We start from the raw sequence: 24486 nt of genomic DNA on the forward strand, positions 1-24486 counted from the left end.
ATCCTAGTTGTTTATTGTGTTTCCATGCATTTACCTTTCAATAGGACTAGGCAGACTAGGTTACATAAACATTATTCTTTGCACGTACAATGTGGACAACCTTAAAATAATTAGACAAGCTTCAAGTTGAAAAATTAATGTCTAAAGGTTTGTTTGTCTTTTTTAAAGAACAACTAAATAACCTAAGAGAAAGATAGTTCCATAAGTTTTTCAAACCAAGTGGGAGGTGTTAATGGTCTATATAGGCTCAGGTTAGAGGCAAAAGTTTTACTAACAAAGTGTTGCTTATAGAATTAGGTTGATTATAGTGTGAATTGTATTACAATTTTGTGAAATGAGAACAATAAGAATGGGTCTCATCCTGTGGATTCATATCTCTCATTACAAGATAAAAATAAACTTGATACCTCCATTAGCAACCATGCTCAGTCTCAGCAATTCTTTGTATGCTCTCAAGCTCCTTCTAGAAAATCCAAATTGTTTTTTGTTGCTTATTACGACCCTCACTCCTCACACTAGGGAAAACCCCATGTTCAAAGGACCAAAGTAGAGAGTGTTGTCACTATTATTGCTACCATTGTTTAATAGTCGACTCCATTCATCATTTAGAATTCAATTAACAACATGGAAGAAGATGTGAAGGTTGAAAGGGCCTATAGAGAGGATAGGTTTCTGGTCAACTCAAAAAGGGTTTTGTCCTTGGTTTGGACACTAACTACACACAGGATACCAAATTATACTAAATTGTTGTACTTTACCAGCACATGAAAACCTTTTTAGTTCATGTTTTTCATGCTAAGGATTTGGGTATAATTCAGGTAGAGGTTGGAGACATTGGAGAAGAAAATTTATCATTTTATCACTTTTTATTGCTTGTTAGTGAGGCCAAATAGAGGCGTACTCCAAAATTAGCTACTAGGATGCTCAAAAGACTCCACTATTATGTTGTGTTATGCTAAGGGTGCAGTGGATGGATGTTGTGACAAACCCAACCCCCTTAGTCACCTTAAGGAAATGGAGGTTAAAGTTTTTCTTTCTTTTAATCACTTCAAACCTCATTTCTTAGGTCTCCATTATTTGTGCTCATCAAGAGCTTCTTAATGATATGCAATTTGTACCATTTTAAGAATGGGACACTAAGATATGGCTCTTAGAAGATTTTCACACTAGCGCCACATCAACATGTTTATATATATGAAACATGGAAGATGACTTGGAAATCAGTGCCACATGTCACCTCAAGGGTGTGGCTTGCTAGCACTAGGGCCACCTAGCCATGTCATTCCTTATCTTCTTCATGAATTCCTTTATTTTTATTTATTTAGGCCTTTTTACCTTTCTTCCCTTAACATTTATTATTTTATTACTTCGTGTCCACTTAAAATAATCAACATAAATTCCAAAGTAAATAAATGATAATTTATTACCAACTTCTTGGCTTTCTTCATCATGAACTAGATTATTTGTTGTTGTCTACCCTTTGTATGTTTTGGAGTTTTCTAGGCATATTTTCCAGTCAATTTTTCTTAGAATCCTACAAGGATTGGTTTGAATCACAAGTTTGAGTTGTAAACTCTCCACAATATGAGTGTTCCAAGGGTTTTTGAAGATGCTGAATCCATAGAGGTAGTCAAAAACTCATTTTAAATAACAAAATATCATGATTTAATAAAAAAAACTTTTTGTGGGGTTCCATCCAAAAACTCCAAAAAAGTATAATAGTTAGACAATGCCTTATTATTTACTATTTATGTCCAAAACAATATATTTGGACCACCTTTCCCAAGAAAATATTATTTTAATATTTCTTTCATTCCCACTTCCAAACTATATAATATTTTAATATCTACCTTATGCTAATGCAAATAATTTTTTCACAACACTTTTCACTGCCATTACTTACACTTAGACAATTTTCCACTGATACCCAATTTGCACCAATATTTTTGCATTGTGCAAATCACATAGTCCATAATTATTCTATTTTATAACTATGCAAATTGAGGGTGTAGGTTTTGAAGAACTTCCCCACAAAGATGTACTCCCTCATGGATCATCCCACAAAGACTTACGTTTACATGGATCATTCTACAAAGACATACTTAGTATAATTTCTTAGGTGAAGAAGAATTATCATAGTGTTAAAACAATAATATGAATATATTTATGTTAATGAAGTAAGTAATTCTTATTTCCATGAAAGGATAAAGTAAGAGCCTATCTCATAAGCATAAAGTCCACAAAAACTATTACATGATAACATAGTAAATTTATATCTAAACATAATGCCTTCTTTCACGCAATGGATAACTCTTGCCCACCAAAAATATACGAGAAAGAATAATGTTTCTATCAAATGAGGGAGAATGTCTCAACAAATACCTATTAAAATATTTCTATGCCAAATACATTAAATTTGATCAACTCTTCCAGTTAGATAATTGATGAGAAATTAAGGCTAATACTGTACTTCACATTTTATATTCATCTAAGTAACTTTACTTCTATCTAGGTGAAAGAGAATACAAATTACACCATGAAGAATTCTAGAGACATTTAAGCATCATGTTACATCTAGTGCCCGCATACATGATAATTTTGAGGTTCAGGAATCCAAAAAAAGGCTCTTACACTTTGTGACAACTAAAATCTCTTTAAGCTTTCCAACTTAAACATGTATTATGTTCCATGGTTGTACCAACAACTACTTACTATGCATTAATTTTATAGGAGATTCACGGGCTTCATAAGTTCATTGATTAAATTTCTTTAATTAGTTATTCAAATGTTCTATGAAGACTCTTCTAATCGAATCTTCAATATGACACATTGATATTTCTAGGATTTTTCCTGTTTTACGAATAAATTACATTAAAATATTTATTCAATTTCCTTCCAAATTCAATATTCAAATATTCACCTAAGATCAAATTCCAACTCAGCACTAGTTATAAAACACTAAATAAAAATTTCATTTCATTAATAGAAACAAGTGTATACACGTATTTGAACAAAAGTAGCTTGTTGGAAACTGAAGAAGCTAGAGCCACTCTCTATGCAACTATAGGAACAACTACACTACAAATTTATTTCCACCAACCACCATCGAGCTAGATTTGATGGCTTAAGAGGAAGATTCTCTCAGAGTTCTAGAGATGGAAATTAGGTTAAAGGACATGAAGGATACTCTCCTTCATACACAAAGATTCAATATCTTGTCTTTCAACTACAGAGCCAGGCCATGTTATCTCTCATAATGTGACCACTCTGGGTCTACATAACATAAGGGAGCCATTTTTAGTGGTTTTTGTGCATATATTCAACAATATTTCTTAACATTTTCATTTGTAATTCTAGCTTAGGCTGATAAATTCAACACTGGATTCAATCACTAATTGGGTAGTCCATAATTTCGCACAGGTTTGTGTGACTTAGATGATTCTTTGTCAGCCCCAAGCAAAGTCACATTTTCAACCCACATGTGTTTTTGGTTTTTATTCAAAAATTCCAATGGTTCATTGGTATACACCTCTCACACACACACACATTTTGCTTACACTTCTCACCACTATCCTCTACCCCACTCTTCCCCACACACACTCCCAACATGAGAATTTTGAGGTCCTCCTTGAGCTATGTGGTCCCTTAGAAGTCTCCACATTGGGTATGGAGCTCATACGCCTAGAGTAGTCCAATAACACTTCCATAATTTCTTCCTATAATTACTAGTAGTTGGGTGGTTCAAATATCAAACGAGAATTTAGTACATTGAATTCACGTAAGGTAGGAAACTTCCTATATCCCCCTTACAATTGTTCCCTCAAGAATTAAGAGGCATGATGGGTGGTCTCTTGTTTAGTTTTAGCAATATATTTAATAAAAATTAATATTTACATCTGTAGAATTTTGTAGAATTTTTCTACACATCAACTAGCTCCAATACCATGTAGAAATTTTTCTAGAAATTAGCTAGCTCCAATACCATGTATAAATTTACCACATGTAGATCACCTGGTAATGCAATATACTAAAGCAAAACACATGATCTACTTCTACAAACAATTTAGCGGAAGCTTAATCAACCATGAGCAACATCAATAAGAACACATATAATTGATAAGAAGGAATCAATCACACATAACACAGAAGAATTTACCCGGGAAAAGCACCAGCCTAAAACCCCATCTCTCTATTATCATACAAGTGGAAATATGTCCACATTACACAAAGCCTTAGCTTGGAAGCTATCCAACTCTCAGTACAATCCCTCTGCTGCTCATAGACAGTCAAAGGCTTCTCACAAACCTTCTCCTTTGCCCTCCAAGCCTCCTATTTCTATGCACAGTTTTTCCTGGGTCCTCCAGCTACAACCTGTGTGATTCTCACCTCACACACAACATTGACCTCTAAAATAACTGCACAAACTTGAAGGCGATAAATCCTCATCATGGATGAGCTTCCTTTATAGGAAAAATATTCATCCAACTGATAGTACACTGTCTCTTCATTGATTTCAACTAGGTCTCTGACAGAACTGATATGCAACAGTTATCCATGAGTGAATCCTCAGTTATCTAAAATAATAGTTGTCACATGCATGCAAGCATTAACAAACTATATTTTATTATTTTAACTTGTTAAAATAATCTAACTGGACTTGACTAGTTAGAACTAAGTCAACTGATTCTCTCATTATAGAACTCATACTTATTCCCTCAATCAATGGAAGAAATTAAGGATAAATTCCTCAATCGGTGGGACAACTCATGTGCATGCTCACAAAGACTTCAAATTCGAATTTCCTTAACTAATTAACTCAACTGAATTAATTAATTAATATTTCCAACTACTATTAAGACCAAAGTTAATTTTACTTCCTATAGATAGACTAGGGATTGCTATAAATAGGAAGGGACCTAGAAATGCCTTTCTATTTTTAGCAGTTTCACCTCTCACCCAATGTGGCCAATGACCTCACTAGCCAAACTGCTATTTTTAGACATGCTATTTTTAGCAAGTCTATTTTTAACACATTCTAAATTTAACATTTCTTGTTGCACATTTTTCAAAAACATCAAATGAATCTTGTTAAAATATAGCAATATATCTAATAAAAATTAATATTTACATCAAATGAATCTTGTTAAAATACCCACACTAACCATTCTAGCATTATCTATCTTAATTACATATCATAAAACGCAGGGTTTAAAAAGGGGTGTTATATATGTACTTGCCCTTAACTCCATCTTTTTCAACTATGAGTTTTATTTCCATTTTTATAAGTTTTAGATTTATTATATGTCTACTCTATATTATCATATCTTATCTTAAGACAAACCTAGTTTCCTACAAGGCAAAGTCCTAGTTACTTTTTCCTACAAGGGAGACTCATCTAATTACTTTCTTGAACTTGATTTGTTAGTCTATGTCTTAAATGCTTTGTATGTCCTAGTTTCCCAGCTAACAAGTAAGATTACTATTTTTGGGAGCTCTTTAAATAAGGGGGTGTTTTAAACTCATCTCTCAACACTCATTGGTCTCGTTTTCTCAAGGTAAATCAACCATGTAGCCTCTATAGTTTTGTTCTAATTATGTATTTTATGTTTCAAAATAAAATAGAAATGAAGTTGTTAAAGATAATAATAATAATAATAATAATAATTCATTTAAGTGTAGTTTGTGTGCTCATGTTACTATGGAGGCATATAGTTACTACTCTAGTATTTTTGTTAAATTTACATCATAATAGCTTATGTTAAACTTAAATCTATTAGCGTTATGATAGTTGGTATTACGAATTACTATTCACCATAGAAGAATATGAAAAATCTCAACTAAATATGAATAGCCATCTAGATTTTAAGAGACCTCTTAACAGATGAATTTGAATGCCATAATTCATGTACTTAATGTGTATTTATATGAATTATTTTGGAGTGGTTGAGTTTGAATTCTCTTAAGGCATTTATTTGAGAGATTTTTGTTTGTGATTGTTAGCTAAGGAGCAGGGAAATTTTAAGGTTAAAAAGTTATCTTAAAATGTAAAAACCTTAACAAATCTTACTAATTCTTAATATCCAAATTCTAAAATACTTAAAATTATTTTAATATAAATATTTAAAATTTTAATAATTTTAAAAATAAAATAATTTCAAAATCTCTATTCTAACTATTTCTGAAACATGGTTACTATTCAATTATAACTTTTCAAGTTTTTTGTCAAATTAATAATAATTTAATAATACAGAATAACATAACTCTAATGGATTAGGTTTTCAATATTCCCGGTCAAAGGGTGTATTTCCCATTAATTTCTTCAAACCTTAATGTGAAAGGGGTGTATTTCCCAATAATTTCTTCAAATCTTAATGTGAAAGGGGTGTATTTCACAATAATTTTTTCTAACTATTCTGCATGCAACGCTTTTTAGTTGGAAAATTTGTAGAGATATTAATTTGATTGACACATGGGAGTGGTCGCCTATTTGAATAGATGTGTTTCAAGCTGTAGTCCATAAGATTCATAGTGGAGAACATGCTTTCGAGTTCACCATTTTGTCCGCTTCCGCTTTTTACGCGTATTGGCTTTCTAGGATGATGCACACGTCTCGGTATATGGATGCAGCTCAAGTTGCACTGCAAGCATGGAAAAGTAAAATGAAAGATTGTAGAGCATTATGGGTCCCACACTCAAACGCATAAGGTCTCCAGCCTGTCTATGATTAGCAATGTGGACCCCACACACAAAGTAGATAAGATTGATGCAGTTCATGACCTTGCAAATCAAATATTTTCCTTATTCTATTACCCTCTACCTCTATAAGGATCCTTAATGTAATCTCTATACTCTCCACTTTCCGGCCATTGCAATTTATCCCCACATCTCTAAAGCTGTCATCTCCCTCTACATTGACCATCGAGAGCTTTGCAGCACCCAATTTATCATTCTCTTCGTATAATTGTCGAACAATTGGCAATGGCATACCCAACGCCTGCATCCTTGACCACCTAAACCCCCTGTGAAATTGAAGAAATTGAAATGGCATACCAAACCCCTGCTTCCTCCTCTTCCACTGTTGTTGTTGATAAATATGATGTGTTTATCAACCATCGTGGGGAAGTGAAGAACAACTTTGCCAGCCATCTTTTACGTGGATTGAGACCCTTTTCAGATCAAAAGGATTTTCAGGAAGGACTACCTTTTCCTTCTCAATTAGACGCTGTAATTAGAAACGCCTCCATCCATGTTGCCGTCTTTTCACCAAAATATGCAGAATCCCGTTGGTGTTTACATGAACTCCTGCTCATGCGACAGTCTGGGGCTCCAATTATCCCTCTCTTCTACCATATCAACCCCCCTGATCTCAGGTGGACAGCTCATAAAAAAACTGAAGGTTATGGTCTCAGCTTGCACCAACTTGAATTGAAGACAACGTTGGACCCTTAAACACAAGAAGAGAAGCTACGATATGATCCCGCCACTATTCAAAAGTGGAGAGATGCTCTTTCCTTTGTTGCAGACATAAGTGGGTTTTATCTGGACGACAAGTATAATGGGTAAGATCTCCAAACCCCTCTCTATGTATACACTATATATGATACTTTGCCCTATGCTTTCAATTATTTATTTATTTTCTGTTGGTTTTTTTGTGGGTCAATATCTAGTGACGAGGTGAACATGATAGATACGATCATTAAACGTGTGGGTAAAATGATTGGAAAACCAAGGTTGTATGTGGCCAGACATCCCACTGGTTTAGAGGACAAAGTCATAGATTTTGAAGCTACAATGTTGAAGCAATAGCACACCGGAAAAATCCAGGTTGCGGGTATAGTCAGCCTTGGTGGAATGGGGAAGACAACGATGGCTTTAGAACTCTTCAATAGAATGAGTTCCAAGTACAATAAGTCCTTTCTTTAGCAGATGTTAAAGAAAAGGCATTACATTTGGTGCAAAGGGAGCTTCTGAGGGGCCTGCCTCAAAGAGAAGTGGATATAAATAACATTTATGAAGGTATAGGGATGTTTGAAAAGCATCTCAAATCTGCTCATGTCTTGTTAATTTTAGATGACATAGATCATGATAATCACCTAGAGGCACTTCTACCAGTTGAAGATGTCTTAAGTCCAGATAGCTTTATTTTAATTACATCTCGGTATAAAGATGTGCTAGAAAGGTCAGGAGTGAAAGAGTTGTGCATTTATAAGTTAACATGCCTTCCTAGACAACACTCGCAGCAGCTCTTTTGTTCATACGCCTTTTGTCAAAGCAATCCACTCCATGGATTTGAAGATCTTGTAGATCAATTTCTTCAAGTATGCAATGGACTACCTCTAGCTCTAAAAGTACTTGGAGCACTTCTCTTTAGAAAACCTAAAACTTATTGGGATGCTAAACTTAATGAATCAAAAGTTTCACCTGATATAAGAAAGAGATTAAAAATTAGTTACGACGCACTCAGCAAAGAGGAGCAGAAGATCTTTTTAGATATCACCCTTTTCTTCATAGGAGAAAGCAAAACAAGTGCCATAGTAGTTTGGGACATCTCAGGCTGAAACGGTTTGCTGGGGATTACAAGGGCAAATGTCTAGTTGAAGTAGATGATAAAAATGTGATACATATGCACGATCAACTGGGAGACTTGGGAAGACAGATTACAGAGGAAGAAACGTCGCGTCGTCTTTGGCGTCCCACCGAGAACATTGATGATTGGTTGCAGAAGCAATCATCTGTAAGTCCTCAATCATTCAAACTTATAAAATAGTTAACCATTTTTGGTAAAAATCTATATACATTTTTCTTCCATTTATCCGTCGTTTTTCACCTTCAATGTTAGATCAGAGCATACATAACTCACAGCGGATTCATACTCAAAGACTTAGACGGCAATAACAGAGAATAATTTCAGAGACAAACAAATGGAGAAACAACAAAATTACTCAGTCAAAAACAATGGAATAGATAAAACAATCACTGGAGAACATAAATCACTTTGCATTACATAACAGGCTTGGGCCTTGGCTTGCTTGCTTTCGTTGGCCAGAGAAATTACAAATTTATAGAGGCAGAAGAAGGATCTAGATTCCTGTATGTGATTCAGATGGAGATCTGGAAATATCTAGAAACTAATGGCAGTGTAGAGATCTAGAAGGATCTAGAAACTAATGGTGGTGTGGAAGAATCCAGAATCTTGCATGTGATTCTAGAAACTATTGGTGGTGTAGAAGGATCTACAATCCTGCATGAATTTGGCTTCACACTTAACATTCTCCCACTTGAAGCCAAATAAGAGTCATCAAGTCACACTGAGTCCTACCATGCCTCTACATAACTCATGTTTATTTCGTGGTAGAATCTTAGTGAGCATATCAGCAGGGTTCCTATCTATATGGATCTTTTCTAAGGATAACTGTTCTTCCTCCAACACATGTCGGATCCAATGGTACCTTAAGTCAATGTTCTTGGTTTTTGAATGAAACGCTGGGTTTTTCGCCAAGTGAATGGCACTCTTACTATCACAATATAACACATACTTGTCCTGCTTTATTCCTATCTCTCCTAGGAATCGCTGCATCCAGAACATCTCTATACAAGCTTCTGTTGCAGCTATGTACTCTGCTTCTATTGTAGAGAGGGCTACTATTCTTTGTAGCCTTGACACCCAAGATACTGTTGCACCTGCAAATGTATACAAATAACTTTTAGTGGACTTTTTGGTATCCATATCTCCAGCCATATCCACATCTGTAAATCCTTCAAGCACAGTCTCATCATGGCCAAAACATAAACAATAATGACTAGTACCTTTGAGATACTGTTGCGCCCTACAACAACCCCCCATTTCATAACAATTTTACCACAAACAATTTACATATGAAATGGGTCCCTTTTAAAATTTTCAATTGGCATTAGAAAACTTGTTCAAATAAGGTATGATAATCAAATGAAAATTTATGCACAAAACCCTTGTTGAACAAACGATAAGCATTTTCGGTTAAGTCCACAAAAGTAATCACAAGTTCGGTTGCCATCTTGGTTTTTCCCGATGCGATATCGCTATCGGCCATCGGCAATGGTCAATGCACACACAAAAAGGGTACACACCTTTTCCCCGATGCGACGCGATATCGGCAATCAATTATCGGCGCTATGCCTTGTGAAAATTCTTTTAAAAAGCTTTTACCCGATGCGATATCGCATATCGCCAATCGGCATAATCATATGCATTTTCATAAGGCGTTCATATCTTCTCCCCGATGCGAAATCGCTATCGGCATTCGCTAACTCAAATGACACACGTTTATGAGTTATGTTCGCACGCCGAATGCGATATCGCAGTCGGCGTTCGCTAAAAGATCTTCCCCAAGCGATAACGCTACACACACTTCGATGCGACATGATGACGCTTAATGATGACCTTAGTTCCAAAAGGTGATTATTTCAAAAGCATTAAAGTTATATTTAAACTCGATTTGACAAAAGCACAAATTTCAAAATGCCGTTAAGTGAAGGGATAAGGTAATGCATGCGTATTTAAAGCTTTGCCCCTTCGGATTAACGAGCAATTAAGATTAGACCTTTGAAGAAATCTATTGCATGCTTTAAGGGGTCATTCGGTTTAATAACTTAAGTAATGGTCATTTATGGAGCTGCAGACTGTAAAAATCATCATCATTGCATATACGGTGCCTTCTCAAATCATTAGATCCGCAGCCTCTTTTGGAAATAATCTCCCCACGCTTCAAATAATATATCTATCCCGTTATGGAGTGTCATTGTTATTTCTTTGTTACGATTTCTCTTGCCTTGTGTAGAATTCAATTGACGAGAGAAGTCTGAACATGATGGGAAAGAAGTTCAAGAAGGTGGCAGGTTCTACAGCAACACCTGTCTCAGGCCAAGCTGCTACAGTTTCGAGGAAAGGCCTGATCTCAGACACTACATGCACTGGTCTTACCGGTACTACATGGCAAGGGACATACAATTTGCTAGAAGGAGAACAACCAGAGGTGACAGTAACCCAGGCAAGTGTTGATGAACTAAGAAAGTCTGAGGCAACTCTTAAGGATTTGGCTGACTCATTTCTGCACAGAATAGCAGCCAGAGAACAAGTCCTGCCTTATACTGATGTAGTACGCTGGGCAATTGAAGAGATTACTCTTACCAATAGAACCTTTCATACTAAGGATGGAAGGATTTTCGGTTCTCTCAAGCCTGAAGACTTAAGACGGATGTATCATTTGCCCAATCCCGAGCAATCCTATACCAGAGCCTTTTTGGAGAAATTCGCCAGATAAAATGAATCACTATCCGAACTTCTCCGAGATTGGAGGCAGAATCCAGCAAAACATAAGCAAGATATGTCGGGTAAGTATTCCAACGCTTCTTTGGCTTCACCTTACTGTTACGCTGGAATTATGATGTGTAGATTGTGGGGATATCATGATTCTGCAAATATCCATGTTGATATGATTCCTTTAATGGACGCGGCCGTTAATAGTATAATCATGGACTGGGCCACTATCCTGTCTGATAAAGTGATCTTAGCTATTCGTGACTTTAGGGCCAAAACCAGAGTCACCGAAAGAAAATTTCCCCCTTTCTATTACTCTGCCTACATTATGGACACTCTTTGTTTTAATTCTGAATTTCCCGTCCTTGGTTGGAGATGGACAACCCATGATCCAACACCTATTCATTTGTATCATCGCAAATTGTGGAAACCTTCTCATAAAGACCATTTATATCAAATCTGCAATGGTTTTATGGTTCCCATTCACTATTCTATCTTTGACAGACATATCCCTAGAATTTCTTATGAAGCCTCTTTTGACTTACCAGCCGTAGCCCATTGGTTCGGCGAAGAATGTTTTTCCTATATCAGAGTTTTTGGAAGCAAGGCTAGGCCTCATGTCCTTCCTTTGTACATGCCAGACAAATTGCTAGCCCGAGAAATCTCCTATCAAATCATGTCTGAGGGTGTAACACAAACCCTCAAAGAAGAGAAGAAGAAAGGATGGCCATCTTTTCCCATAAGGATTGGAGTTTTTACGCTGCTAAATTATAAGCATGCAGAAAAGGAGGCAGCCAAACTCCAAAAAGTATCTCTAGCTTCCATCCCAAATAGGCTTTATGACCCAAAAAAGACAGCTTTCATTGCTTTAGAACAAGCTAAGCTGACAAAGGTCGTCCATCAAGAGGACCTATTTGACGACTTGTTCATGGGTGCCGATTCATTAAGTCAAGTCAGACAACTTGCTGCAATGAGATATGAAGATGTAGAATTAGTTGAATTTAACAAACTTAGAAAGCAAAGGTTGCAAACTTTGCCTCTAGATTTATTATCCATGACTCCAACTTCATCCTCAAGCGAGCCTGATCAGCCGGAAGTGAATTTTCCTCCCTTTATCATTAGAAAACAGGAGGAAATGCAAAATAAGCTGCAGGAAGATCGCCAGCAAGAGGCACGAATTGAAGAAGAGCAAAGAAGGCAAAGGGAGCAAGAAGAGCAGAGTAGGCAAAGGGAGCAAGAAGAGCAGAGAAGGCAAAGAGAGCAGGAAGAACAGAGAAAAAGGGAGCAAGAAGAAAAAGAAAAGAAAGAACTAGAAGATAGACAGAAAAAGGAATTGGAAGAACAGCAACGGAGAATACAAGAGGAGCAACAGCGGGAGGCATTAGAAGAACAACAGAGGATTGAGAAAGAAAAAGAACAGAGTAAGCAAATCCCTGTTGATACTGAATTGATTAAGGAATGGAATCAATTTGATTCCATTATAAATAGTGCAGAAGCTCCTAAGGACTCAGATGTCTTAAAGACTCCAGATACTACCATCTCTTCGGTTCTTGAAAGAACCAGCGGCCCACCCACAGTACAGAACATTGAGGAAGTTACTCAGAATCCATCCGACCTAGTTGATCTTCAGGTAGAGGAAATTCCTCCTCTAGACATTTTCTACAGCCCTAAGCATAGAGCCGTTGTAAGACGCTCAAGAAAGAGGCGAAGGCTTGATCAACTTTCTGCTTCAGATGAGCAAACAGTTACGGGCAATGTTGTCTGGAAGGGAGAATTAAGTCCCTCTGAAGATTTAACAAAACTGTCGCAATTTGCAGGAGCTTATTCAGCGGCAACCATTGACAAAGCATCCGAAGTTAGTCTTCTTTTGAAGACTAAAGAGCATGAAGTTTATGCATTGCAAGCAGAGGTGATAGAGGCAAAGAATAAGGCAACACAGGCAGAAGAACAATTGCTGGCTTTACAACAAGACAATCATTTGTTAACCCAGCAAATTGAGAAGTTGAGGATAGACCAAAATGATAAAAGAGCACAAGAATTGTCAGAAGCATTATCCCAGTTGGAGGCATCGAATGAGCTGTTGATGAAATCTAAAGAAGATCAAATAGTTCAGCTCTCAGCACAGCTTGAAGGTATCAAAGGTGTCAAGAGTATTGATGATTTCAGAACAGAGGCAACTCTGATAAACGGCGCTCTGATATCTCAGACCAGACTTTTGTGTCAACAACTAGTTGAAGCTGAGACACTCTGTGACATATCTACAGCGATATGTGAACAAATCGGGAAAGCCAGAACCAATTTGGATCAAGCCGAAGATGACATAATAGAATATATTGAATGGCAAGATACTCCAGAAGGGCAAGCTGCTAATTTCGCCCGAATCAGTGTAAATTACAAGAACATATTGTTTATGGAATGGGAAACACAGGTAATGAAGGCAGAGAGGGCAGCATCCAGGTGCAAAACGATTTCCAAAAACATGATCAATTTAGTCAATGATACATTGTATTTGGCTAATATGATTTCACAATGTACACCTGGAAACATAACAACCGCAAATATGCTGGAGCATAGAAATTATCCTGAGCTTGAAACACAAAGGCGGTTAATTGCTGGAGTAAATACCTTGACGGCCGATGCATACTGGCTTTTCTTGATTAAACCTCATTCTCAAAGGTCGGCCCTCAACTGCCTAACAGATGCTCTCCGGTACCTGATTGCCGATTTCCAAGATGCCACATATGATGCACATCTGACTTCTCGCCTCAATACTCCACCAGAAGTAGAGCCAATGCTGGCGATATGTCAGCGAAAGAGTAAAGGCAAAGAGACAGCTGACTAAAGCATCGCCGCCGACTGCCGAATCACCCAGAATGCAAAATGATATTTGCTGATGCCGATTTCTTAGTTTTTCAGTTTTTAGATATTTAATAGTTAGATTAGCATAGTATTTATAGACCCTTTCATTGTTTTGGAAAGGGTCGTAAAAATTTTGTAAAAGACTAAAAGGCTGAAGTTTGCACTATTGTGCTTCAGTCTATATTCTTTTTTGAAACTCGACCACTGGTCCTTAATTTTACTTGGAATGCTGTTTAAGTAAATTGTGCACTATTGTCGTTTGCTTGGAATGCTTTCTGGTTGGAAGGAAGGACCGCAACATAGCGATTAATATATTGGATCGATCAAACAGCTTGCATGGTACTATTATCTGTATCTGTTCTCTTTTCAGTTATATGAATTGCTGTGTTATTACTTTGCTATTGTTGAATACATGTATGTAATATAACAACAAGTCTGCATTTCATATCACTATTGAATGTTTTGTGATTTGTTATCTTTAACTCATTTATGTATCAATGATATAAATGACTGAGTACAGTAATTCGCTATTATAGCTCTGCGTAACTACTTACGCAGAGCAATCTCAAATGATTGAACATCTATGCTTACTGTTAGTGTCATCTATATGCCTGTCATTAAGCATAGAATATTAAACGCTGTACTGTCTGAATTGATAAGTCCCGGGATTAGCTTATAGTCTATATATTTCTTTCACAGTTTAGTTATTTGTTTATTACCATTTCATATCTTAAATCATCCATTCATCCCGTTTACTTATAATCTTTGGGAAACTGGTCCCGTTATCCCTAGTCGGAGCCACTATTCCAAACGGAAAAGGAGCTGCACTAAGTTCCGGACTGGGTGGTTTCCCCGATGTTGTTGCAACGAATTTCGAGGCTTCAACATTTTTGGCGCTAGAAGGAGGGCATCAACTGTGAATGGCAAGTAGGCCTAGGACCACAAACCATTCTAAGAGTAATTCCCCCTCCAAAACTTCTTCTCCTTCTCAATCGCATGTTGGTTCTCCGGCATATGATCAAGAAAAAGAAGACTCAACCTCCACTGCTCACACCCAACATATTTCAGAACATTTAAGTCTTGAATCCCCTGAAGTTCAGTCTCTTATCCACAAACTTCAGAGCTTCTCGATTTCACCTCAGAAATCTGAAGTATCACAAGGCAGTGCGACTTCGCAGTTAACCTTATCTCATCCACTTACCAGACTTCAAAGTGAGAAACTGGGTATTGAACCCACCGAGTTTCCTTTACCAAAAAGGAAAAAGGCCAAGAAAAGTACTGAAGTTTCGGATAGTGAAAATCTTTCTTCCATATCCTCCATTTCCACTCCTCCCCTGCGAAGCCAACCATCCACTCCTTCGTTACACATTGTTGTTTCTCAAGGAATAAGTCCCACAGCATCTCAAACTTCTCATTCTTCAACAATTTCTTCTCCTCAGTCATCTGGAACCCCATCAGTGTTAACAACCATTATCCCCAGCACAATGGCAAATCCATGGACTACACCTGGTGCAGTCAATATGCCCGGACCATTACATGATCTGCCTGATGCCCCTGAAAAATGGTTGCCTAAATTCAATCCAGATAACGGGACGCAAGCTGAAGAACATATTAACAACTTCATGTTAGCTGTTAATCTAAAAGGAGTGACAGAACAAGATGTTGTTGTAAGACTTTTTCCTTATACTCTCCAAGGATCGGCAGGATCCTGGTACTTCTCATTACCTTCTGGTTCTATTGACAGCTGGGTTGTATGTCAAGAGCAATTCCTTATCAAATATGGAGATGATAGGTCCCTGGCGACTTTAATAAACGACCTCTCCAATTTGAGAATAGAACATAAAGAACCAGTAAAAGAATTTAACGCCAGATTCAATAAACTCTTAAATAAAATCCCCACTGCTTCTAAGCCAAGTGAGCAAATCAGAAGCGAATGGTACATCACTGCTCTCCCTTCCAACATAGCCATTTTTGTTGACAGGGCTGGCAAACCTACCTTAGCCGAGAATATGAAAGAAGCACTTGCCGTTGAAAAATGAATAAATGCCTTAGAAAAGAAAGCAGTTTTGGAGGATAGAAAATCCAAAAAAGTATCATTTAAAGAAGATTCCAAAAAGAAAACCCCAAAAGACCCATATGACATGGAAGGCTTACAAAAGGTCCTCAAAACATTGTCTAACGAAATGATTGAAATTAAGAAACAGGTGGCTGAAACTTCAACCAAAAGACCGTTTAGAACTTTTAAGAAAACGGAAACAAAGCCACCCAATGTTATATCTAATGCAGATTCTGAACAAGAAGATGAAGAAGAGGAATCAACCTCGCAAACAGACGATGAAGAAGAAGTAGTTGAGTGCCATGGTATGTGGGATTTCATACTCCCAAATTCTGACACTGAGAATCAAGAAGAAGCTTTTCCTGTTACTACAAGGAGTAAAATTGCTTCTGAACCTATCCCAACAACTACAAAGAAAAGGAGTGCAGGTGCTGCCATACCAAAAGAAAAAGTTCTTCCAAAGAAATCTCCGGTAGCAGTTCCTCAAAACCAGCCTCCAATTTCTAATTCTCCTTCAACATCCAAAACGCTAGTGGTATCTGACCATATGGAGTATAATATTGTCGATGACATGAAAAAGACCAAGGCAAACATAACCATGTTTGAACTAGGTAAATTAAAACATCAGCAACAATTGCTCCTAAGGGAATTTAATGCTATTCCCTCTTCCCCTCTTCCCAGTTCAAAAGCTGCTAATGATTCAGGACAACCCCCTCCAGATATGGTAGAGGCTACCGATTCGGTTCTAATTGGAGATAAATCCAATTCCCATACCCCACCTTTCTTGCTCACCTATGAAATCTATAATCGAAATCTGCATAACTGTTTAATTGATTCAGGGGCTTCATCTAATATTATGCCAGCTTCAGTTTGTTCTAAACTGAACATAGAACCCCAGAAGTCAGCGATTCACATTGTACAGTTAGACAGAACCAAAGTACAAGTCATAGGAGAGATAAATTCCGTGACTATCAGGTTGTCCGCTGATCCGAGAATAGTGCAAAGAATAGATATTTTGATAGCCGATATACCTGAATTCTACGGTTTAATTCTGAGCAGAGATTGGTCTGAGAAACTGCATGGATACATTTCCACGGATTGGTCACATATGTGGCTTCCCTACAAGGGTAAGCCGAATCAGATAAGGATCGACCGTGAGAAGCATATGACCCATACAGTAACCGACTTCGAACAAGAAAACCAGCCGGTGGCTTTCAACAATAACATTTTGGGAAATTATTCTTCACAATCATTCTTCGGCAACTTTGTTGCCCAATCTTCCCCTTTTCAAGTTAACCATTGTACATCCCAAGTAGAAAATTTTTCACAATCAAATTTATCCAAATGCTTTAATGTAGATCAAAAGGATGTAAATATTTTTGATTCTCCTTTATTTTGGTCTCTGTATTTTGATGGCTCTAAGTCTAGCGAGGGTTCAGGAGCAGGTTGCATTTTGGTTAGTCCAAAAGGCGAAAAGACAATGCTTTCTTGTAGATTAGAATTTGAATGCACCAACAATACAGCTGAATACGAAGCACTACTGCAGGGATTATATAAGGCAATTGACCTTAAAGTCCAATATTTAAAAGTATTCGGCGATAGTGAGATCATTGTGAAACAGGTAAGGAATACAATTCACCGCCTCTCAAGTCACCTTAAGCATTATCAAACACTAGTGCAAGATCTCACTTCACATTTCTCAGCATTCAATATTTCTTCAATCCCAAGATCGCAAAATTCAGCAGCTGATTTACTAGCCAACGTAGCTTCCAAACTCCTCCCTTCTGACGACTATAGTCTTGATAGATTTTCTGTAGAGTTAATTTTTAGACCTTCAGTTCCTGATAACATCACTAACTGGAGGGTTTTCAACCATGACGAGGATATTTTACAATTTTTAACTTCTGAGAAGTCCTACGACAATCAAGTTATTGAAGAAGATGAGCATGATACTCAAATGAAGCAAATATCTCAAGATAACGTTATTCCTAAGCCTGTGGTAAAGCTTGAAGACCTCTATGACATTAAAGATAGGTTTAAACCTGTAATTAATGCTAAACTCCAGAGCTCTACTCTTAGATTTGAATTGATTAATTTGGGAACAGCTCAAACTCCTCAAAATATAAATTTAGGATTGGGACTTTCTACAGTAGAAAAGGAAGCATTTATCAAACTCTTAAGAAAAAACAAACAAGTTTTTGCTTGGAAGTATGATGATCTTAAAACATATGATACATCTATCATACAGCACACTATTCCTATGCTTCCCGATCAAAAACCCATCCAGCAGAAGTTAAGAAAAATCCACCCAAATTTGGAAAGCCAGATAAAGTCGGAACTTAATAAGCTTTTAAAAGCTAAAATTATTTTTCCTGTCCGACACTCAAACTGGGTCTCCAATATGGTACCCGTCAGGAAGAAAAATGGCGACATCAGAATCTGTATTGATTTCAGGAATTTAAATAAGGCAAGCTTAAAAGATAACTTCCCTCTCCCTACCATGGAGCAAATCCTTCAATCGGTGGCAGGATCTGAATTAATGTCTTTTCTTGATGGTTTCTCAGGATACAATCAAGTCTTGGTTCATCCTGATGACCAATTAAAAACTACGTTCAGAACTAAATGGGGAACTTACGCATACCAAAAGATGCCTTTCGGACTCATAAATGCAGGAGCGACATTTCAAAGAGCTATGGATACAGCCTTTAGAGGGTTAATTAACAGAACAGTAGTTGTCTACCTCGATGACATTACTGTATATTCTAAAAAGAGATATAATCACTTGCATGATTTAAATCAGATTTTTCAACGATGCAAAACATATGGTATCTCTCTTAACCCAAAAAAGTCTTTCTTCGCTCTTAACCAGGGCAAGCTCTTAGGGTTCATTGTATCTAAAGATGGCATTTATGTAGATCCTGAGCGAATCAAAGAAATTTCTGAAATTCCGTTTCCACACAACAAAAAATCGATGCAGTCGTTTTTAGGACAAATTAATTTCGTTAAGCGATTTGTTCCAGATTTTTCATAGATTGTACTACCACTCCAAAAGATGATTAAAAAGAATTCGACCTTCAGGTGGGGATCAGAAGAAAAGCAAGCTTTTAATGATATTAAGCAATCCATAGTCAATGTCCCAGCTCTGAATACTCCGAACCTTTCTAATCATTTTACATTGTATACTATTGCCTCTGACTTATCTTACGCAGCAGTACTCACACAATTGAATGATGACAATTTAGAAGCGCCCATTTCATTCTTCAGTTCAAACTTTCAAGGCGCCGAATTGAATTATTCGGAAATTGAAAAACAAGCTTTTGCTGTTTTTAAAGCGGTCAAACATTATCGACCCTTTCTTCTTAAAACCCATACTAAAGTAATAGTTCCTTTCTCAGCTGTTAGGCAACTATTAATTCAAAAGGAATTGGGAGAAAAGAGAGCAAATTGGGTCGCAGCCCTCCAAGAATATGATCTAGAAATAAAGCCAGCAAAATTTGTTAAAGGTCAAGGTTTTTGCAGGATTTTAGCAGGAGCATCAAACATTCCTGAATCAGGTGATACAGAGCAAAACCAAGAAGTTAATCAGCTAAGTATACCAGATTCCGAATCCCAATATTCAGATCTAATTTTTTATTTAAAGAATGGTTATGCACCTACCAATTTGTCCTACAAGAACAAGAGAGCCATTAGATTGAAAGCTAAAAGTTTTTCTCTTATTAATGATGTGCTCTTCAGGAGAAATTATGATTCTATATTACTAAGATGCCTTGAGAAACCTGAAGCTCAAAAGGTTTTACAGGAGCTACACGATGGACCGGCAGGAGGACATTTTGCTGCTGATACAACAGCTCATAAAGTCATTCATGCTGGATATTACTGGCCTACTTTGTTTAAGGACGCTCATGAACATGTGAGGAAATGCATTAAGTGTCAAACTGCCAGTGGAAGACAACAAAAGCCAGCTTTCCCGTTACAACCAATCAACATTGAACAACCGTTTGAACAATGGGGATTGGATATTATTGGTGAAATCAATCCTTCATCTTCCAAGCAACACAAGTATATCCTTACAGCAACTGATTACTTTACAAAGTGGGTAGAAGCAGTCCCATTAAAAACGACAAACTCGAAAGCAATCATCGAATTTATAGATCAGTTCATCGTAACCAGGTTTGGTGTCCCAAACACTCTTGTTTTTGATAATGCTTCTTATTTCTCAGGCAATGCAATGATTGATTTTGCTATCAAAAGAGGATTCAAATTAAAGTATTCTGCCAACTATTACCCTCAGGGCAATGGCTTAGCAGAATCAACTAACAAAAATTTGATCAAAATCATCAAGCGAACAATTGAAGAGAATCATAAGAACTGGCATAAATCCTTGGTTTTTGCATTATGGGCCGATAGGATTACACAGAAAGCTTCCATAGGGACCTCTCCATTTAATCTTGTTTATGGAAAAGAAGCAGTCGTACCAACCAACCTTCTTCTCCCATCTTTAGCCCTGGTGCAATTTATAGATGAAACCCCTTCTTCTTCTATACAGTTTAGACATGGTCAAATCCTCAAACTTGAAGAAGAAAGGGATAAAGCCAAGGTTACACATGCAAGACATCAGCAAGTCATTAAATCAGCTTTTGATCTAGCTTCATCTAGCCCTAGAGAGTTTCAAGTCGGAGATTTAGTCCTGAAATGGGACAAAGCCCACGAGGATAAAGGTAAACATTCCAAATTTCAAAAAATGTGGCTAGGACCATTTCAGATCTGTGAAAAAGTAGGCCATTCCACGTTCATTCTACAAAATCTATCAGGGGTAAGGGATTCCCTCCCTGTCAATGGTCTAATTCTGAAGAAATTCTTTAACTGAGGAGGTAACCCCTTCTCTTTGTAGCTTGTTAGTTTTACATAGTTTGTAGGATTTGTAGGAATAAGAATGTGGGACTTTCCCATTGACCTTTCGCTGAAAATAAAAGCTGTCTCGCCATGACAATAGTAGTTTTCACTTTTGAAAAATAGCGTCCTGAACCGAGTAAGATTATTTCTAGGAAATTAGATATCTTTTTATTCTAAACATTACAGACTTACCTTTGCAAACTTCTCTCTGAACAAAGTTCCATGAGTCATCTTGGGTTTTTGAAATTGGTCTCCAAAGGTTATCTATGTGAAAATATGAGCTAATTCATCTTCAGCATCTTCAACTCTTAAACCTGTCATCCATTATCTTTAAGAAGAAAAATTGTTCATCCCATTCACCAATAGTTTTTGATTACTCAGAGTGTAATTCTAAAATATAAAAGATTAAAGATAAGAGGTCTTATCACAAGCCTACTTACCATGTTCATAGGAAAATAATTCAACTGACATTACCAAAACTGCATATCAAACAGGGTAATGGCTTGAAATCTCAAGACAAGGGGTCTCATCACGAGCCAGCTTGTTCAGTTTAATTACTACCCGTGAATGGCATTGTCATCTATCTGGCCACCAAACCAGGACAATGGCTTTATCTTAAACAAAAAAGAAATTGAAATTCAAAAAAATATGAAAATATCTTTTGAATTCATTCTGTTTGATCACACTCTAAGGTGAATGGAACAATGGACAATAATATGGTTAAAAGGTAACCCTGCCGAGACTATGAATGTTTGCTGGCAGCAGAGGCTCTACCTGTGACAGAGGAGTTTATTTTAAAAGCTGATGTGGAAAGGTATTCTATTTTTATCTTTATAAACCAGTAAGGACTTATTTTAATGCTCAATGTGCATTCATAAAAAAGAGGAAGTTAAATGAAGAAACCTGTTTTATTTAGAATCGATAGACATCTAGTTATATTAGAAATTTCCTTTCTTTATAAAGATTCTATTTGAGAAAGTGTAAATATAATTGTTAGTTCAGAGATAACTGGTTCTGCCAGCGAATCGCCAATTGTTGCGCCCTACAACAACCCCCCATTTCATAACAATTTTACCACAAACAATTTACATATGAAATGGGTCCCTTTTAAAATTTTCAATTGGCATTAGAAAACTTGTTCAAATAAGGTATGATAATCAAATGAAAATTTATGCACAAAACCCTTGTTGAACAAACGATAAGCATTTTCGGTTAAGTCCACAAAAGTAATCACAAGTTCGGTTTCCATCTTGGTTTTTCCCGATGCGATATCGCTATCGGCCATCGGCAATGGTCAATGCACACACAAAAAGGGTACACACCTTTTCCCCGATGCGACGCGATATCGGCAATCAATTATCGGCGCTATGCCTTGTGAAAATTCTTTTAAAAAGCTTTTACCCGATGCGATATCGCATATCGCCAATCGGCATAATCATATGCATTTTCATAAGGCGTTCATATCTTCTCCCCGATGCGAAATCGCTATCGGCATTCGCTATCGGCATTCGCTAACTCAAATGACACACGTTTATGAGTTATGTTCGCACGCCGAATGCGATATCGCAGTCGGCGTTCGCTAAAAGATCTTCCCCAAGCTATAACGCTACACACACTTCGATGCGACATGATGACGCTTAATGATGACCTCAGTTCCAAAAGGTGATTATTTCAAAAGCATTAAAGTTATATTTAAACTCGATTTGACAAAAGCACAAATTTCAAAATGCCGTTAAGTGAAGGGATAAGGTAATGCATGCGTATTTAAAGCTTTGCCCTTTCGGATTAACGAGCAATTAAGATTAGACCTTTGAAGAAATCTATTGCACGCTTTAAGGGGTCATTCGGTTTAATAACTTAAGTAATGGTCATTTATGGAGCTGCAGACTGTAAAAATCATCATCATTGCATATACGGCGCCTTCTCAAATCATTAGATCCGTAGCCTCTTTTGGAAATAATCTCCCCACGCTTCAAATAATATATCTATCCCGTTATGGAGTGTCATTGTTATTTCTTTGTTACGATTTCTCTTGCCTTGTGTAGAATTCAATTGACGAGAGAAGTCTGAACATGATGGGAAAGAAGTTCAAGAAGGTGGCAGGTTCTATAGCAACACCTATCTCAGGCCAAGCTGCTACAGTTTCGAGGAAAGGCCTGATCTCAGACACTACATGCACTGGTCTTACCGGTACTACATGGCAAGGGACATACAATTTGCTAGAAGGAGAACAACCAGAGGCGACAGTAACCCAGGCAAGTGTTGATTAACTAAGAAAGTCTGAGGCAACTCTTAAGGATTTGGCTGACTCATTTCTGCACAGAATAGCAGCCAGAGAACAAGTCCTGCCTTATACTGATGTAGTACGCTGGGCAATTGAAGAGATTACTCTTACCAATAGAACCTTTCATACTAAGGATGGAAGGATTTTCGGTTCTCTCAAGCCTGAAGACTTAAGACGGATGTATCATTTGCCCAATCCCGAGCAATCCTATACCAGAGCCTTTTTGGAGAAATTCGCCAGAGAAAATGAATCACTATCCGAACTTCTCCGAGATTGGAGGCAGAATCCAGCAAAACATAAGCAAGATATGTCAGGTAAGTATTCCAACGCTTCTTTGGCTTCACCTTACTGTTACGCTGGAATTATGATGTGTAGATTGTGGGGATATCATGATTCTGCAAATATCCATGTTGATATGATTCCTTTAATGGATGCGGCCGTTAATAGTATAATCATGGACTGGGCCACTATCCTGTCTAATAAAGTGATCTTAGCTATTCGTGACTTTAGTGCCAAAACCAGAGTCACCGAAAGAAAAATTCCCCCTTTCTATTACTCTGCCTACATTATGGACACTCTTTGTTTTAATTCTGAATTTCCTGTCCTTGGTTGGAGATGGACAACCCATGATCCAACACCTATTCATTTGTATCATCGCAAATTGTGGAAACCTTCTCATAAAGACCATTTATATCAATTCTGCAATGGTTTTATGGTTCCCGTTCACTATTCTATCTTTGACAGACCTATCCCTAGAATTTCTTATGAAGCCTCTTTTGACTTACCAGTCGTAGCCCATTGGTTCGGCGAAGAATGTTTTTCCTATATCAGAGTTTTTGGAAGCAAGGCTAGGCCTCATGTCCTTCCTTTGTACATGCCAGACAAATTGCTAGCCCGAGAAATCTCCTATCAAATCATGTCTGAGGGTGTAACACAAACCCTCAAAGAAGCGAAGAAGAAAGGATGGCCATCTTTTCCCATAAGGATTGGAGTTTTTACGCTGCTAAATTATAAGCATGCAGAAAAGGAGGCAGCCAAACTCCAAAAAGTATCTCTAGCTTCCATCCCAAACAGGCTTTATGACCCAAAAAAGACAAC

General features: G+C 37.2%; 1 pseudogene; it reads right to left on the minus strand.

Annotated features, from left to right (window-relative positions):
- LOC149200201 (uncharacterized) overlaps positions 1-24486 on the minus strand; it is a 33324-nt pseudogene that overhangs the window by 5570 nt on the left and 3268 nt on the right.

Source organism: Pinus tabuliformis, chromosome 2_1 (assembly GCF_031772625.1).
Source record: "Pinus tabuliformis cultivar Carrire ecotype Pingquan chromosome 2_1, CPIR1, whole genome shotgun sequence".
In the NCBI taxonomy this organism is placed as follows: domain Eukaryota; kingdom Viridiplantae; phylum Streptophyta; class Pinopsida; order Pinales; family Pinaceae; genus Pinus; species Pinus tabuliformis.